At 39.1% G+C, this 17,696-nt stretch overlaps 1 protein-coding gene across 1 annotated transcript in view; it reads left to right on the top strand.

The window, feature by feature from the left end:
- GYPC (glycophorin C (Gerbich blood group)) overlaps positions 1-14,026 on the top strand; it is a 46,970-nt gene extending 32,944 nt beyond the window's left edge. The window contains exon 4 of the transcript XR_015699006.1: positions 8,499-14,026. The gene's annotated coding sequence lies outside the window, so the exon portion shown is untranslated. The remainder of the gene's footprint in view (positions 1-8,498) is intronic.
- Positions 14,027-17,696: the final 3,670 nt, after the last annotated feature.

Here is a 17,696-nt window from a genome sequence, read left to right as displayed (position 1 = left end):
ACTAACTGTCCACATTGGAACTAGAGGCCAGATTTTCTGGTGGTACAACATGAGTTCAGCAGAGCTCAGCCAATTCTTACCAGTTCAGTCAACACCAGACTTTGTGTCATTGCTTCCTATAAATCTGAACCAAATGCAACTACTGGTCTTTGACTATATGCCTTCTTAGTAGCTTAATTAAATCTCTTTATCCTATTTTCCCTATTCATCTAGGCTGACAGCCCAAGCGTATAGCAACAGTTTCTCTATTGGTAATGAGCCACTTTTTGAATATTTGCAGAGCAGTGACTCTGGCAAGAGCTACAGTTTCAGTTAGTTAGTTTTTTTTTTTACAGTGTCCTTTTGGGTTCCAGGGCTTTGTGTATTTAGAAATGACTCAAGCATGCTGAACAGAGAGAAGAGATGGTTTGTGGAAATTTTCTGTTTATTTGTTTTTTTCAGGGCAAATTTTGCTTTGTAATGAAGAAAGCTCATGACATCTGATGACTGACAGACTCTTAACAGCCTGATCCTGCTATTTTTTAATCATACAATAACTCTACTGTCTTGAGTCATTCCATTTAGTTGTAAAAAGAATGCATTACAAACGTCCTATAACTTTTAGGACTAATTAGCAAAACATCCTTCTGCAAGCAACATGCTGTGCTAAAACAAACATTATGTACAATGCTGAGATGTCTCGGTTGGCAGCCATAGCTTTTCATCACTGATGATTAAATGATTTTTACAATTTGTTTCCTGAATAGGAGGATTAAGGAAACAGTTTCTTTTTCCCCCACATACTTTTAACCCAGGTTCCTCCATTGCTGCGGCCTGTTGTCCCACAGCTCTCCGGTGCCCCATCTCCCCAGCTGTGACTGCCATTCTTGCTTGCAGTCCCCCAGGCTCCCATCTGGATCCCTACTGCCTTCCCTATGGCAAAGAACTGGCCATTTACTTATGTATTTATTTATTTATTTTTATCAGTGAAGATACTCTGTCCCTCTCTGCCAGCCAAGAACCAATTTTCACAAGGGTTTTAGCTTTGAACTTCCAATCCTGTGTCAAATTTGATCAAACCTGACCAACCTGGCCTGAGCTTGATTTACAAAGGGATCACATATGCCACTTTTTCACAGAAAACAACTCTAAAAATAGTATTGCAAGCTCTCTAGTTAGTTAAATTTAGTACTATAAATCTCTAGTGTTCACTAAACAAGGGAGCAGAATGACAGCTCCTCAAGCAACTCAATTTTGTCCTGATGACTTAATGACCTGTGAAAGCTTGTTGAATCCCACTTTGCACAGAAAGCCACTGGCCCGTGTTTAGAAGCATAAGTCATTTTCAATGATCAACAGGAAAGCTGTGCCTCAGAATTACCAATATTTGCTGGAGTTGGAAGAGAGAGGATAAATATGATCTTGTAGGAACACAAGACATTTTTTAAGGATATGTGGAAATGACAAGAATTAAACATAATATTTCTGATTACATTGGTAAGCTTTAAGAGTGGGTCCATGGAGCTTTCAAATTCTCTCACTGAAAAAAAATCATTGTTTGCAAAAGGAAAAAAAAAAATCTCCTTTTAAACCATCTCTTCTTGTCAAGCTTTGAAAACAGGCTTCACAGATTCAGTATTCTACCATTCTGCCTTAACATCTGGAACTCAATTTCTTCTAATTTTTGGAGGATGCCTGTACAGTCCTCCCCTGCACAAAAATGGCTGCATGCCAGTGTCAGCCCCTGTAGTAGCATTACAGCTCAGCAGAGTAATTCTGTCCAAAAGCAGTCACTTCCAAATGTGTATCTGACCACCCATTACTGGACTTCATACACATTTTTTTCGGGGACTTGGCCTCTATCATTCCAGGTTTTCCTGAGGTCCAATGTACCATTGCACATTAATGCAGTCCCAAGGCGTATTTAATCAGCCACTAGCCTAGATTTTTTTTTTTAATTTTTAGAACAACAGGACCAAATCACTTTGGGGGGCTATTAAAAATAGTACCATAGGATCCCTCAGAACATCAACATCGATTTTTCTCTTAAATCAAATCTAAGGATCATTGGGGGAACACCAGGACAGGAAAATAAAAAAGACTGTTCCCTTTCAGCAAGGAAAGCAGACAAGGTGCTGAAACATTTATAGCTGCAAGATAAGTAGGATGGCACCACTAGCTACAGCCTGTGAGGATTCCTCACAGAACACAGGAAATGCTGAGACAAGGTGTAAATCGGTAAAAAGATACAGAGGGGGAGAAAGTAATTAGATGCCAATAGAGATGGGGAGCAGTTTTTCATCAAATAAAATAGATATTGCCATTTGGAGAAATCAAAGTGCATTTGCTGAAGATAACTGCTGACAACAAATTTCTCTGAATTATATGAGGTGTTTGAAGTCCTTGCATGTGCCAGTCCAATCAAAAAGTGCTAGTAAATACACACCAAAAGAGTACTCACGTTAAATGTATTAAGAGCTGTTTATTGCATTTTCTCTCAGTTCTTCACATAAGAAAGCTTTGTGTGTTTAGAAAATGCAGAAGTTTCACAGCAGCAGTTCATATAAGACAGAAAACTAAAGAAGCCCTGAACAAGCAATGAACACACATCTGATGTCTGGAAATTCAGGTAGTTAATAAAGGAAGCTAATGATATCAAAGAAAAAAATATATATGATGAGTAAAAATTTCAACCATATTACAAAGTAATGAAACATTTGTAGTAGTAGAGGTCCTTCTCTAGTTCAAGAAAGTAATATCGTCAGTGACTGGAAAGAAGGCATCCTTATTCTACACAACTGTTCCCTGTGTGGTGGGATAAAATCCCACTGAGTTCAGTGGGACAAGAATTTCACTGACTATATTTATCCTTTCTCCAAAACATTGTATTCCCACCCATGTCAGAAAGAAACACACTAAATTAAAGTAGAAATCTTTATAAGGACTGATCTTTCAGCATAACCTCGTGTCTTCATACCATTTTTCTGTTGTTTCAAACTGTATGTATGACGGAAAGTATCTGATATGTTGTATTAAAGTCTATTAGAATTGTAGCATTGCTATGACAAGAATAGAGAGCACAGAGCATTCAAAGCTTACTGCTGATTGTATGTTAAAGCTGACTATAATGTTCGTATTTACCAAAGCTATTAATACACTGCTGGTATAAATCTACTACATTTTGAATTGAGAAAAAAAAAAAAAAAAGCTAAACTATGAAGAACCAAATAACTTTATAATTAAAGTTGTCATTTTCAGCATTTAAGACTGTTCTCATATTTTTGTTCTCTTTTAAAATACCATGAACTTTGAGAATTGCCAATTATGTTGTTTTCATAAGAACATAGATCAAAAAGGAATAGTAGGCTAGAATTTTTCTTAATAGAACATGCAAACCCTAAAAGATATACTGCTGGTGTTTGCATTAAAAAAGCCAGAGAAGCTTTTGATAGATCTAAGAAGGAGTCAAACTTCAAATAAGAAATCAAACAATAATTCTCTCTGAAGGAACATTACCCTATGGATGCCAGTGTGGACCTGTACACTGGTCTGTTATCTAATGCAGAGTATTCTTAAAAATTCTAGGCAGGCTTATAAATATCTAATGAGTATTTACTGATGGATGGCCTGCCTTCCACCCAACTGCTACCAAATATGAATACTTCTGCTTTGTTCTTCATGCTTTCCACATAATTTCTCTTTTATCTTAATGTATCCCTAGTTAAAGAATAATCAGTTATGCCTAGTGTAATAGGTATTGTAATCTCACCTCTGCCACATATTTTTTTAAAGATCATTGCTGTCAGTGGAAAAAAAAAAAACAAAACAGTAGGCCTTTAAAAGATATGTTATTGGGTCAAAATGATGCCTCAAAATGGTGAAAACCTGGAGGGTACCAGAAAGACAGTGAATCATCTAAGTTTTAATATTCTTAAGTGGAGAAGTTGTGGTAAGAACAGCTCTTCCAATGGGCCTTTCATGTCACATAGAACTTTGATGCTGTTAGGGGGCCAGCAGTAGCCAAATGGTTCATGAGCAATGTTCTTGCTGGGATGACAAGCAGAGAGGTAAGACTACTGAAGACTAGGCACTGGATCCTCCATTATTAGCCAGCACATTATGGAAATTTGACCTTGACTTCATACCACATTTGACAATGGGATTCAATGTTCTTGGAGGTGCTTCACCAGCCCAAATCTGTGACGGTGTGTACTGTTACCAGTGGCACTCCATGGCATGTAGTTCCATGGAGATTGGCCATAGGCTCTTTGCCAAGAAATAATGAAAGTCTGTTGGGACCAAATTAATCCTTTACGGATGACCAGCTTACAGCAGAAACAAAGAGGAAAAAGGGAAAAAAATACTAAAAAAAGGGAAGTACCTGAAAATAAGAGTTTTCAGCAATATGTGCCATCACATAGCAACATCTCACACATACGTATGATTTGCTTCACACCTCTCATATCATTGGTGCTGGAACTAAAGCCTCAGTACAAGATATTTTGACTACACTGAGAAAGAAAAGGGTCCAGACCTTGCAGTAACGAGCCTGCTTCCCAGCAAAGATTTTGATTAACATTTCTATTTCAGCTTAAAAAAAAAAGAAAAACCTTTTGCAGCCAGCCTTGCTGGGGCTGCATATAGAGAGGTTTCCTGATTTCTGATGTTTGGCTAATGACCAGGAAGACCCAAGCGGTCATTCCGTTCCCAGTATCTTGGAAAGGAAGTATTTAATCTCTCAGAGGGATTGCTAGCAGATTCACTTGAAAGCCCTTCTCAGTGTGACATATGGATATGCTGATAAAATGCAACTCAACACCACATTCTTAGTTACTGGGAACAATCATCTTTATTCATTTTAACACCTAATGGAGTGATCAATAGCATTTTAATAAAGCCCACTGTAAGTCATATTTAACTCAAATAAGATTTTATATTGTATTTCGATTAAATTACACTTTCTGCCATTCTTTACTGTCAATTTTTGCTTTCCTCTTCATTCATAAATTTTTGTTTCACAAATGCATGTGTGACCCTCAGGGCTCTCCATACCTTTTCTAATATTCCTGTAATGTTATGCATAAATACAGCCTTGTGCTCAGAAATTCTTCTGAATGGAGCTGAAATATCTCCATTCCCTTCTGTTCAGCAGCAGCACAACTTGCCTACCAGAAGTGGAAGAATCAGAGAGATTATTATATCTCTCAGTTTTCTGGTAAAGGGATAAAGACCATTGTTCCATGAAGAGAGCTCAGGACTCTCTCCGTCTTTCTTCTTGCATGACATGAGTGATGCTTCTGACACCAGGATGTAAGAAAACAGAATGAAAAATGAAAGGCACAAGCACAGAATCAGGAACAAGCTGATTCCCCTGAACAGCAAGGTGCTGAACACTTGCCGAAAGTTAAACCACAAGAATTAGTCATAGAGACTTCTGCCGAGCCCCCAAAGAATTATTTTTCTTAGTCTTCGCATTCAATACCTCTCTCCCCTTCTTCCTCCCAAAAACATCTGGCAGCTGTGTTTAAGTTTAACCAGATCTCTCATCTCTGCAGCTTCACTGGCTGCAATGAAAAATGCATTACAGGCCCAAGGAGAAGAGGAAATAGTTCAGGATCAGATTACTTTAAACCTTATCTGACCTACTAAGTCAGCTTACTCGCTGTCCCACTTGGAGGTGTAAGTTACATGGATTTTGAAAGCCTGTCCCAATTTTTTCATTTTGCCCCAGCCCTCAAGTCCAGTTTTTGTTCTCCCGCTGCAGAATCAGGAAGTTTCTTATAAGGTTCTGGCTGAACTTTTCATAGATCCAGTCTTCAGGGGAGGGAGGGGATTGTCGTTGGTTTGGTTGTGTTGGTTTTTTTTTTTCCCATACAAAAAACCTTAAAACTTGACAAAACAGTTTCGTAATTTCGGTAACAGCTTTTGGCATTTCGATAAGGAAGCGAATGGCATAGTCATGAATGAAGGTCACATTCCCAAAGAAGGTCAGCCTTCCTACACAAAGCAGGGAGACATTGAAGATTTGAAAGAAAGCATTACCAGAATATTGTTCTGACATGGACCAAACAATACCTTTTCTATAAACCAATTTCTTGGCCAAAGTTGAATTGTTTTTGAAAAAAAAGTCACTTCTTAACTCCTTATAATTGTCTCCTTTCTGCAATAAAGAGTAAATAAATAATCAGTATGATGAAAAAGCACTTTTAATCAAACAGATGAATAAGAGGTCATTGTTCACTAAAACTATTTTCCAACAGTTCTGTGCTGTACAGTAAAAATTGTTAACATTGCACAAAGGCGAAGCAATATTTTTGTTTCATCTTCCCTCTGCAGTAACATTTGTGAAATGTGTTTGTGTCATTTTATCTAATAATCATTTTTCTTGTGCAGTGTCTTCCCAGGTCTTACCCTCTCTCTCTACGTGCATCGGGTTAAGGTGGAGCTGGGAAAATACATATAATCATTCATTGCCTAGCTCTGAGTCCAGGCAGGAGTTCACACCTTCCAAGGGCTCTGTTTTGTTTTATTAGTAGTATTATGGAAAATTAAACCCCTGAGAAAATGCTATGCAGTTCCTTAAAATTGTATATTTACCATATGTACCTCTGCAGTCACTATCCAGAGTACCTGCAAGAACATATCCTTGGTTTTTATTTGGTAACAATTTTTGAACATTTTCCAACATTGTCTTCTCCACCTTGTTGCTGTGGGTGCAAGTTTAAGACTGTATTTCTTCATTCTTAACTCACAACCAATATTCTTCTAGAAAGGCTGAGAAAATTACAGCATCATCTATCAGTGCAAGCCTGCATAAGGATGCAGGTGAGTCACAGTACATTCTGTTGCTAGTGGTAGGTTTGTGGGATGTTCATTTCATTTTAGTTGGCATCGTCAAAGATGACTTTGGTTTTCTAACTAAAGTCAGTTCTGAAGAAAACAAGAAAACCCTTTGGATTCTGCAAGTAAACCAAAAGTCTCCTGTGTCTCAGGTAAAGCTCAATGATTCCTAACAATAAGAAGTTTGGTGCTGTATTGTCTTCCACAAAGGTGAAGACTTCTGCTGCAGTTATACATGCTGGTACCTTAAAAGCCATTGGTCATAAAAAGAACTGAAACTGTGACTGTTAGAGCTAAAAGCAGAAGCTTCTCCAGATTTAGCTAAGCAACTAAACACTTCCAGCTGAGACTGCTGCCTCTCTCACATCCTTAGTTGGTCAGGAACACTTAATACACAAGAGGTGTATTGCTATAAGCATGCAGTAGGATAGCTTATAAAAAATACAAATGACTTCCTACACATCTTCGTCCACTAGATCATGATATATACTCACCGAGTATCACTTTTCAATAAAACACAAATTTTAGTTCTCTCTGCCCCAACAACAAATTGGCATGAATATTTTGTCCCATTGCAGCTAGAAAATAATTTTTTAGGAGGCTCTCTTCAGCTGTACAATATCTTATAGATAATATAGGGGCACCACAAGCCTTCTATGAGGTAAAGAACAGAAAAATTACTTCCTCAAAAGAGCAGTTGCATTTGCCCATTACAGTTTATTTGCTTTATTTGTCAGAATAAAAATGATGCATTTCCTGAGAACTATAAAGAACAGAAAGAGTATTTGAAATATCCATTTTCAGCAAATTAACAATGAAATAGTTAAGTATTGGCTTATTTTTCTAGTGGTTTCTGGAGTATGAAGGAGCCAGCACTCCTATTAAAAGTATTTCCCATATGAAAAATCCACTATTAGTTAAAAGCAGTTAACACGCATTGTCAGTACTGCAGAGCTCAGGAGATAAGGCCCTTTGCCAAGGTGAACAACTTTCTAAAGGTATCAGCTGGTAAACAGTTGGGGCCATAAGATCTACTGACTTCCAAGCAAATTGGGATTGTTGTGATTTCCCATGTCCTTCAGTTAAGGACACTGGAATGGGCAAAGTCTGTAAAGAAATCAAAGACATAAGCAATCAGCCAGCCCAAGAAGTCTATGAGGTGAGATATCCAGGGTGACTTGGCCAAGTTGGCATTCCCAGCCAAACAGGCAACTGAGTCTACAATAAACTGGGAAAGCAGCAATGAGGGACTCCATTAGTTCTACAGCAAGACCTCTAAGCGTGCTCAGATTTGCACTGGAATTTTAATGAAGTGGTGGGGTTTTATTTGTTTTTTGGTTTGTTGGTTTGTTTGTTTGTTTATTTGTTTGTTTGTTTGTTTTTTAACACCATATAGCTTAGCTGGTGAAATTCCTGATGGGAGTAAAACAAAATAATCCCTCCAAAGACAGAGATAGCCACCTGCTCCAGAAGGGTATACACAGCTGCTGGGATACAGAACATTTACATGCACATTCAGTTGTCATGTCAGTAGCTGCTGTGGCTTCTAAACTAGTCTAATCCAAATAGTATTTCTAACTACAGGCAACACCTGAATGTAAAAAAACAGAAATAAAAAGATCTTCATACCTTGGGAGATAGCCAGTCTCTGCCTGTATGTTTCTGCCTGTGTTTTCTAGGTTCTTGCAGTTGGCGAGTGAAACAGCAATACATCTCACATGTTTACTCAGAACAACATACCCCGGCGGCACAGCACCTTGCTGAAACAACCTTGCAAGAATACAGAATTTCGTATTCCAGCTAACAGGACAAGATAACAATACAAATCGTACTTCTTAAGGTCTTTTGCTAAGCCCATATAAGAGAAAGTTAAGCTTTGCACCACTGTACCCATTAACACCAGTGTGACAAAATTAGCAAATTATTTGTATCCCCAGGTGTGTGTGTCCTAATTTTGGATGGATCATTTGATAGAGATACAAGCAAATGACTCAGCTTCATAAAGAGAAGCATCATCTAGAGTCACTCTGGCTGCCCCAGACTTGAACAGCTTTTTGTGGCTGTGGCTCTGTTTCAGAGCAGCTGCTTCATCCCCATGTTACCACAAGGAGCTCCGCTGTCTCCTGTCTCTCAGATCTGTGTGCAATCTCAATAATCTCCACATCAACATCTGCCGCCAGCTTGTGAGGGCCATCAGCTACAGACAAAATGCTTTCCAGAGGGTCTTATCACCTCTGATTGAACCACTGAAAATGGACTTTGCAATTACTTTAACAACAGCTGAAAGAGGCTACAGACGCTGGACAGAGTCCGTAACTCACAACAGCAGCTGGATCAGACGCTGTAAAGCCAGAGCAACCTGTGGGCTAGAAATGCGGTGTTGGTGGATGAACACACAAATGCACGGACCTGGGAAGACAGATGAGCTTTACCGTAGTACTTTGGGAATTGTGGAAAGTGAACTCATATCGCCTAGCACCTGTGCTGTATAAATACAGCTATATACTTGTGATTCAAGAGCAGCCTGGCCACAAAGACAGGCTGAATTAACCCAGCGCCTATCTGTGGTTGTTCAAACTCAGTTACAACATCGTCTGAGAGAAATCTCTTCTGACAGCTGAGTCAGATAGGAGTAGGAATTGATGGTAGTCACTAACTATGAAGATCAAGCTGTGGATCTCACAAATATTTTATCGCCATACAGCACAGAAAACCTCTCCTTGAAATTCTCTGCAGCTCCACACTGATAGGCAAAGTCCAGGCAGGAACTCCCTGTAAAAGGCTGTTTTTCTATTGTTTGGATCCAGGATTTCAGCTCAGCCCACAGGCAGCTGGTATAAATTAACACAGATCCCTTGACTTCAGGGTAGCTACTTTGACTTAAAAAAACCTGAGCAATGTAAATTGGTCAAGGATCTAATACATGAATAGGTTGAAAATTGAGATCTGGATGAAGAAAAGTTATGAAAAGGCTTAAGATTGAGTATATTTTTGTTAGGTTTCCAACAGGAATTCATGTTGCAATAGGTGAATCGGAGAATTAAAATGACCTCAAGCACAGCAAACAAACAGCATCTTTGAAAGCAGAGGGATCTGATCCTTTCTAAATTACATTGGCAGAGTCTTAATTTTGCTGAACTGATGGCTTTTGTTTTGTCTCCTCAGCACAGTTAATCTGACAATGTGCTACTGTAATTATAAGCCAAGGCAAACTTGCATACATTCTAGGGAGAGTATTCTTTTAACAGCAAAAAAAGAAGAAATACACTATTGTGCATTAATGACTTCATTAAATAAATTTCTCAGGATTTTGGGGGGGAGGATTGAAATGATGGGCAAAAATTATCTTCTTCAAACATCTGGGAGCAGAGCACAGCTGGGTCTCTATTGGAGCTTGGCACTCAGCATGCTATGAGACATACTTGAGCACATGAGAGAGGCTCTTATAAAGCTGAATCATTTGGGCAATTAACACTCAAAGCAATTTTCACACAAGCCCTTGATATATGAAATTTGAGTTTTCCATAAGTGACAGGCAGGCTTCTGTATGCAGACAGCTCCAGCTTAGCTGTAGCACTTCAAGGTTTATGAAGGGGAAAATGCTTTCAAAGATGGAAGGTGCTTTAAACAAGTTTTTCTGCTCATTTGAAAAGGAAGACCTACTGACAATGTTTTACTATTATGGGCCTGTCTAAAGTTAGTTACCTCACAGGAATATTCAGATCAAGGGAAAAAGTTTGAAAGTTCTGCATCGCAAGCAGATAATATCTTAGAGAACTAAAAAGATAACTTCTAATTGATTTTCACCTCTTGAACAAGATCTTGCATCGGGTGTAAGCTGGAGATTCTCTCTTAGGAAGGCACAGAGTTTTGCTTACATTTTCTGCGACAGCAACAGCTTAAGATAATGGCAAGAAACTGAAACAGACAAGAAAAAATATGGATTTGATAAATGTAATTACTTTGGGTCAAAATCCCTGGAAAGTCATTGATTTTTTAAAAATATATATTAAAAATCCAACAAAATTTAAGTTGCCTATTAATGTTAAAAGGCCACATACAATATAGTTCACTGACTCAGAATTCCCAGACATCTGGGAATAGACTGATGGATCTATAACACTTAGAATGGGTAATCCTGTTCGTATGGCAGCCAGAAATTATCACAGGCAGGTAAGGAGGGTAAAATTTGGAGTTAGTCACAGACAAGAAGATTAGGAAAAAAAAATATAATTTGTTCAACCATCGTCCATAACCCAAGCACTTTGCAAAGTAAAGACAGCACCCTTAAATCTAAAGCATAAAACAAGAGGAATAACAACTTTCTTCTCCTACTCCTTCAGCCTGTGAACTTTGAGTGAAGGTTCAATGTTCACAAAATTAGTTTAATTTATTTTTGAATATTTAGATTATTTTTCCCACTTTTTTAATTAAGTACAGGACTGAGTAAAATAGAAAACAGAAGAATACTGTTGCTGCTCCTTCGGTTCTGTGGCAAAGTGATTTCAGATACTCTTTGAAAAGGAATATTGTGATTTAGTAGCAGTACAAGGAAGGTTATTTAGAAGACAAAGTTACGTAGAGCATATGCTGCCACCACCCTGCTCTTATACTATCAGCTGGTTTTGATAAAGCTACTCAGTTTCCACAGAGATAACTGAGAATAGAATCTGCCCAAAGACCCCTGGTTTGATTAGAGTTTTTAAGTCAGAGTTGAACCCTATCTTCAGAAGCAGCCTTCCTATCACTAACTGCTCCATAGTAAGAAATAGAGATACACAGTCGGATCCTTTAGACCTAACAGAAAATTGAACAGAGATGCCTTCAAAAGGTAGACCTATGCATTTGAGGTATCTCAGAAAGCCTATATTTGATCCCTAGTAGGGTCAATAACAAAGGCTTTATTTATGCATTGCTACTAAGACTGACAATAGCACTTCACCATTAAGAACCTCAAACTCATTTCAGCCTAAACCCATATTCTACCAAACCTATTTTAGGCTTCAATGACCAGAAGCTTTTTATCAATGACTGAACTCCCAGCATACCTTTCTTCTTGACACTAGCTCAATCTCTGCACACCTGGATTTCATTCCCCAAAATACTGCTATTATCCAAGAATCATGAATCCTACCAGTCACCTAGGGTTTGCAATCTAACACAGCAACTAGGTGTAGTTAACTTTCTGTGCTGGCTTCCCCTAAGAAGCTAATCCTCTCCTATTTAGTAAATAGCCACAGCTGGGGAAAAGCTTTTATAAGGAAGTTTTTCAGTCAATCCTCTGATTTGGCTAGAGGGGTGCAAAACAGAGTGGTTTTTGTTTGGATTTCTGAATGCATTTGTAGGCAAAGATGAAGTATGGAGCAAAGTTTGAAGGAGGAAAAAAGCAGAGTGAAAATGCAGTGATGTTTAGTGAAGAGCACCTAAAAATAGCTCTTCTTGGAGAACAGGATACTCTGAATTAGAAGAGCAGGTCCGTATTTCCGTATAATTCTATATGGCTATTCTATGTAAGGCTGATTTTCTAGCAAAGCAGGATACTTAGAGTGGATGCAATTTCTTCCACCATCCTTCTCTCTTGCTGTAAATCTCAGTCAGTGTGGTGTGGGCTTCTCAGTCAGATCTCAGCATTGCGCCATTCCCATTGAGACAGGAGCTACACCTGGTACAGATCGTGTGCTCTGGTCTGTTGTAGGGACAAGTAAGTACACTCCTGGGCAGCACCTCTCTACCCTGCTCTCCTGTTGCCACCCTGCTATCGACCTCTTGACTGCATCCAGCCCTTATTTGCTACTAGAGCAGCTGCGTCCTGCCAGTGAATACTAAGTCTGGTTCCCTGTGTAGTGAGCTTTTCTTTCAGCTTATTTTGTCTCTAGTTGATTCAGGGCAACAAATCTCTCTCACCTTCCTCATACTGATATGCCAGTAAACTGCAGAAGCAGTTAGAGGCTGACTCTGGTATCGTAGGGAATGTGTGTAGCTCTGTAAGAAGGTAAGCATAACATAAAAGAACTTTACTGTGTCAGAAAAAAGGCCCATGTAACCTAGTACCTCATCTCCAAGTCTTTGCCAATTGCAGATACATAAGGGAACAATACAAGAACAGAGGAAGCTTATATTAGAAAATACTCTGAACATTTATGATTTAGCAATTTCCTATATCAAAGAAAGGTTGTTGTGTTCTCAGATTCTAAGGATTTTTCTTCCATTAACTTACACTGTAATGTTTTGAATTCACATAATTCTTTTTGTTTCAGACATGCTGAAGCAAGAAGCTATGCAGTTCAACAGCGCATTTAATAAAGCAGTACTTCCTTTTCTTTGTTCTGAACCTGTCCTTGATGGTTTCTCAACACAGCCCTGATAGTCTTTGCATCAAAACAGATGATCAACAGTTATTTCCATTTACTTCCTCGGTGGTCCTCATGCCACTAGGAAGCCCTTCTGAGTGGCTATGTAAGACAGCTACAGTAACATGACCTGTCCTGTATGAGGGAAACTACAGCAGTACTTTCAAATAATGGCAGAGTAAATTACCTAGAAAGCTGTGTTCTTTAGATATTTTTCTTATTGTTCTCAACTTCTGTTAAATGACTCTTTTAAAGCTTGACGCCTATTCTCTACATAATACAGTCAGCAAGACACTGCCTTTGTGGCAGCAGCTTTATTCAAGAAGATAACAGTCTGCAATCCGTGGCTGCTGTGCAACAGACAGCATTTTAATCTTCATGTTATTATAGACCACTAGAGGGTTTTCAGGACTGTCTTCATGTGTACCCTTGATATTAAAAAAATAGATGTTTGGCTTCCACTTTGTGAAAAGTTGTTCTATTCCTCAGATAATGAACTGTTGTGTCAGAACTCATTGGACTGAACTAGGATAATATGGAAGGCAAAGTCCTGATGGATACCTAACAGATGCAAGCCCAAAGTTTGTCTTATCTTGGATGGACTTGCTTATGGAGTCCAGATAAATTGGTGGCAGGAATCTCTGCTAACACAAAGCAGCTGCAGACTGGAGACAGGATAAATTCTAGTCATGAAGGTGGCATATTTCACAATAGCTGACAGCATGGGAACATTACCAGAATGTTTCACCTACATGTCACTCTCCAGTTTCTTTTCACAATCATAGTGCTATTCTTTATCAAGGTTAAATAGGACTTCTCTTGTCTTCTCCGGAAACATGAAACAGCTCTGCATTAGAACCAGGGAATTACCAAGCCTGAGCTGTAGAGTTCCTGGTCCACCTTCCTGTGGGGAGCTGGAGGTGAGCTGGAGGTAAATATAGAATTGCTCCTCATCAGAGAGGGTGACATGATGAATAAAGGTCAATAAGGGCAGTTACAGATTTTGCTTTGAAAATTTTGTCCATCCAAACAAAGTGCATATTAGCTAAGTGAAATGCAATATTACTGATCTAAAAATAAGAAGTAAGGAACTGAACCCTAGTAACCAGTGAGTCATATTTATAGTTCTTAACAAAGAAACAACCCAACATACTTTGCAGGAGTGATATAATTGGAGAAAAAACTCATTCCTCAGATGCACCAGCAGGCAAGCACTGTGATGATTTTAGTTCCCCATCTGGCACTGCTCACCTGATGCTGGCATGTTTCCTGCGTACTGGAATGACATGTCCAGTTCTGGTGTTGACATTTTAAAAAAGATGTTGAAAAACTACAGGGTGTGCAGGGAGGAGACACAAACATAGCTCAAGGGATGGAGAGAAATATTTACGGGGAGCGAATTTGATCGTATCTCAAAGACTTGAGACAGCCATGATTACTGCATTAGTAACCTTCCTGGGGAGAAAATAGCATATACAAAATGGTCCTTTAATCTTGCAGAGAAAGGCATAACAGACAATTTATGGAAATTGAAATTGAGCAAATTCATATTAAACAGTTTTTAATGAGTGTGATTAACCATTGAAATTCACTGAGCATAACAGGTTCTTGTTCTCTCGGGCTGTGGCTGTGCTGATACTTAAAAGAAGCCAAGGCTGTCATCAGCAAAGCTAGAATCTTTCTACCTAGATGTGGGCTAAATGGATCACACTCGCACTTTTATGGCTTCAGGTCAAGACTGGCTGTGTTTTCTGAAGTAATATGTAAGCCAAAACACAGCAAAAGCTATTGGACTCCATCCAGGAGTAACAGACTGACTGGTCAAGCACTTGGACGTTTTCATCCAAGGGTCATATTTTAGTTAGCAGACATACAAATATACACAACCTTACTCATTTGCAAAATGTCTTGAACACCCATACTTGCTCAAAGCAAGCTTGCTTGCAAAATTCATTTACCTGCATAGAGGGCAAGTACTGCAAGAAGTAATAAAATCAGCATTACAGCTGTGCCTCATGCATGAATGAAGCCAGTAGATATTGCCTCCTGGAAATAACAGTGCAGAAGGCCTATCAGCTGCTCAGGTACTGTTTAACCTGCAGGCATTGTTGTTTGTGTTGCTTAACACAAAAATTTGTTACAGTGTTATCACTCACTCCAGCAGATATAGCACTGCTAATTATCCCATCATGTAGTCATTTTGCAATGATATAAATAGCCCAGTTAGTGTCATTTTACATTATCCAGCAGAGAACATCCAAAGCCTGGGTAGGGCATAGAATTTGCTTAAAAAGAAAAGCAGGTCACTTTAAAGATGGATGCTGTAATTTCTCCCCACACGCTTCAGATGCTTCTGTTTGCTTGAATCAAGTCAGCAGAGAAGGAAAATGGGAATGACGAATAGGGTGATGAAAGAGATGAATTAGTAAATAGTCCTATTGCTGAGAATTCACCAAAAGCAGAGATATAGAGGCTAATGTGAATAATATTTGTCTCAGTCTCTCCTACATACTATACTTCACAGTGCCCCCCTGCAAATTGGTTCCATAACTTGCATCCCTTTTTCCTCCCTGCAAATGGTCATGTTTCCTTGTTGCCAACAGAATGGCTTCTTCTAGAGCCCTGCGTTAATAACATCTGATACTTGCCCTTGAGGTCCACCCCACAGCTGAGAAATTCTGTTGTGTTTAAGCTGGACTGCTTACTCAAGTAGGAGGTTCAATGTAATGACAGACTATATATGGGAGATTATGCCTGATGAATGGGACTCCCAAATTTCAAGCTGAGATTTCCAGTCCATAAACAGATAAAATCAGGAGGGAATTGTGAAACACGGGCTGGATTGGACCATTTGTGCACATGCATATGTCTGGAACAGCTAGAAATTCTGGACAAATGTCCCACATCCTCAAACTCTGCCTAGAAAAGATTTCCAGACAGTAGATATATCTAAATGGGAAAAAAAATGTTCAAAGGAGTATTATTATTATTGTAAGCATCTGTAAGAAAAGATTAGAAAAACTGGGAAGTGCAAACCTAACTGGTGAAGAGGGAATTGACAGAGAAGGTTATTAAAACCAAGCTGAGCACAGGAAAATTTTGGCAGTCTTAATGAAAATTTGCTGACAGTGAGATATTGTGCTGAGTAGTAGAATCACTAAAAGGAGGCAGTATGGGCCTCATTTCACAGCTGAAGAATGAAGAGAATAATCCCAGTTAGATATCTGGAAAAGGAGGTGACACAGGGGTCTGAAATTTCTTTCATCTTTTTCCAAGTTCTGTAATCATTGTTGGCACTGTAGTCCTTTCATCTGCAGTACATCTTACTTGTGCTGGCTCTCTGATATGCAAGCAAGATCCATTTACTAGGAACCACACAGATTTTTACCATAACCAGCTTGGCTCCAGGAACAGCATTTAGCTTCCCTGTGGCTGAAGACTGGAAGTTCTTCCAGCAGCAGGTTGCCATACATCAACATAAGAAGCACAGGTTACCAAAACGAGGTCTATGATCTTCCAAGGATAATTCATTCTGAAAGACTGGATTATTCTACTTCTTTTCAGGTAGGTAATTTTGCTTTAAGACATCTAAAGAATAATTATTTTCCCAGTGTTTCTTTTCCAGTTGAGTAGCCATATGGATTGCCACAGGGACAGTAGTTGATTGACAGCAGGAGAGAAGACAATCCAGCTCAGAGTGCATCAAAGGATGGTTCCCCTCCCTCAGGATCTGGTCCACGCTCTGGAAATCTGAGACCTTCTGTCCAACTGCAACCACGGCAAAGGAATTAGACAGTCAGAATGTAATAAGGGGGTCTTGGAGACCAAGGAGATGGGCAGTCACTAATTAAGTGAATTAAGGGAAACCTGGATGAACACCTCTTTAAATGTCCTCGTGGAACGGACAGCACCTCCCTGACGGTATGTCCTTCCCTCCAGATTGCATTTATTAATATAGCATGGTCATCTAAAAAGTGTAAAGCCAGAAGAATATGTTCTAGAACACTAAGGAAATGATTCTTTGGAAGCAGAGGGCTGTGCAGCCTCTGTGGAAAGAGGAATAAAATTTCTACAGCATTGGACATGAAGTACTTACCCAAATTTGCACTGAACTCACCCATATTTTGTGTCATAAATTCTTTAAGGTGAGAAAGTGATTTGCAAGCTCCAAAGCAACCTTAGGATATTATTTTCTGAGCAAACACCTCTAAAATGAATGTTGTAAATCTCATCCGTTCCTTGAGATGACACTCAACCACCTGCATGTCTCAAGGCAGAACCAAAATTTTAAAAAACATGCATACAGTTGTCCAGGGACTTTTTCATGCACATCTCAGGCTCTATTTGCTATGCAAATTGCATAGCAGCATGCCTAAAATAACTTACATGTCTGCCTGCCTATTTGCAAAGCGGACTATGTAAGTTAATAGGCAGCAGAAGATGGGGTCCCCGCAGCAAAGTACATAGATTTACAATTTATAAATCAGCAAGACCTCTCTATTGCTGCCTCATAACTCTGTTGCCCAT

Source organism: Nipponia nippon, unplaced genomic scaffold (genome assembly GCF_047370975.1).
Source record: "Nipponia nippon isolate SJK-2023a ecotype South Korea unplaced genomic scaffold, ASM4737097v1 scaffold_5, whole genome shotgun sequence".
NCBI lineage: Eukaryota > Metazoa > Chordata > Aves > Pelecaniformes > Threskiornithidae > Nipponia > Nipponia nippon.
This window is presented reverse-complemented; position numbering and strand designations above follow the sequence as displayed.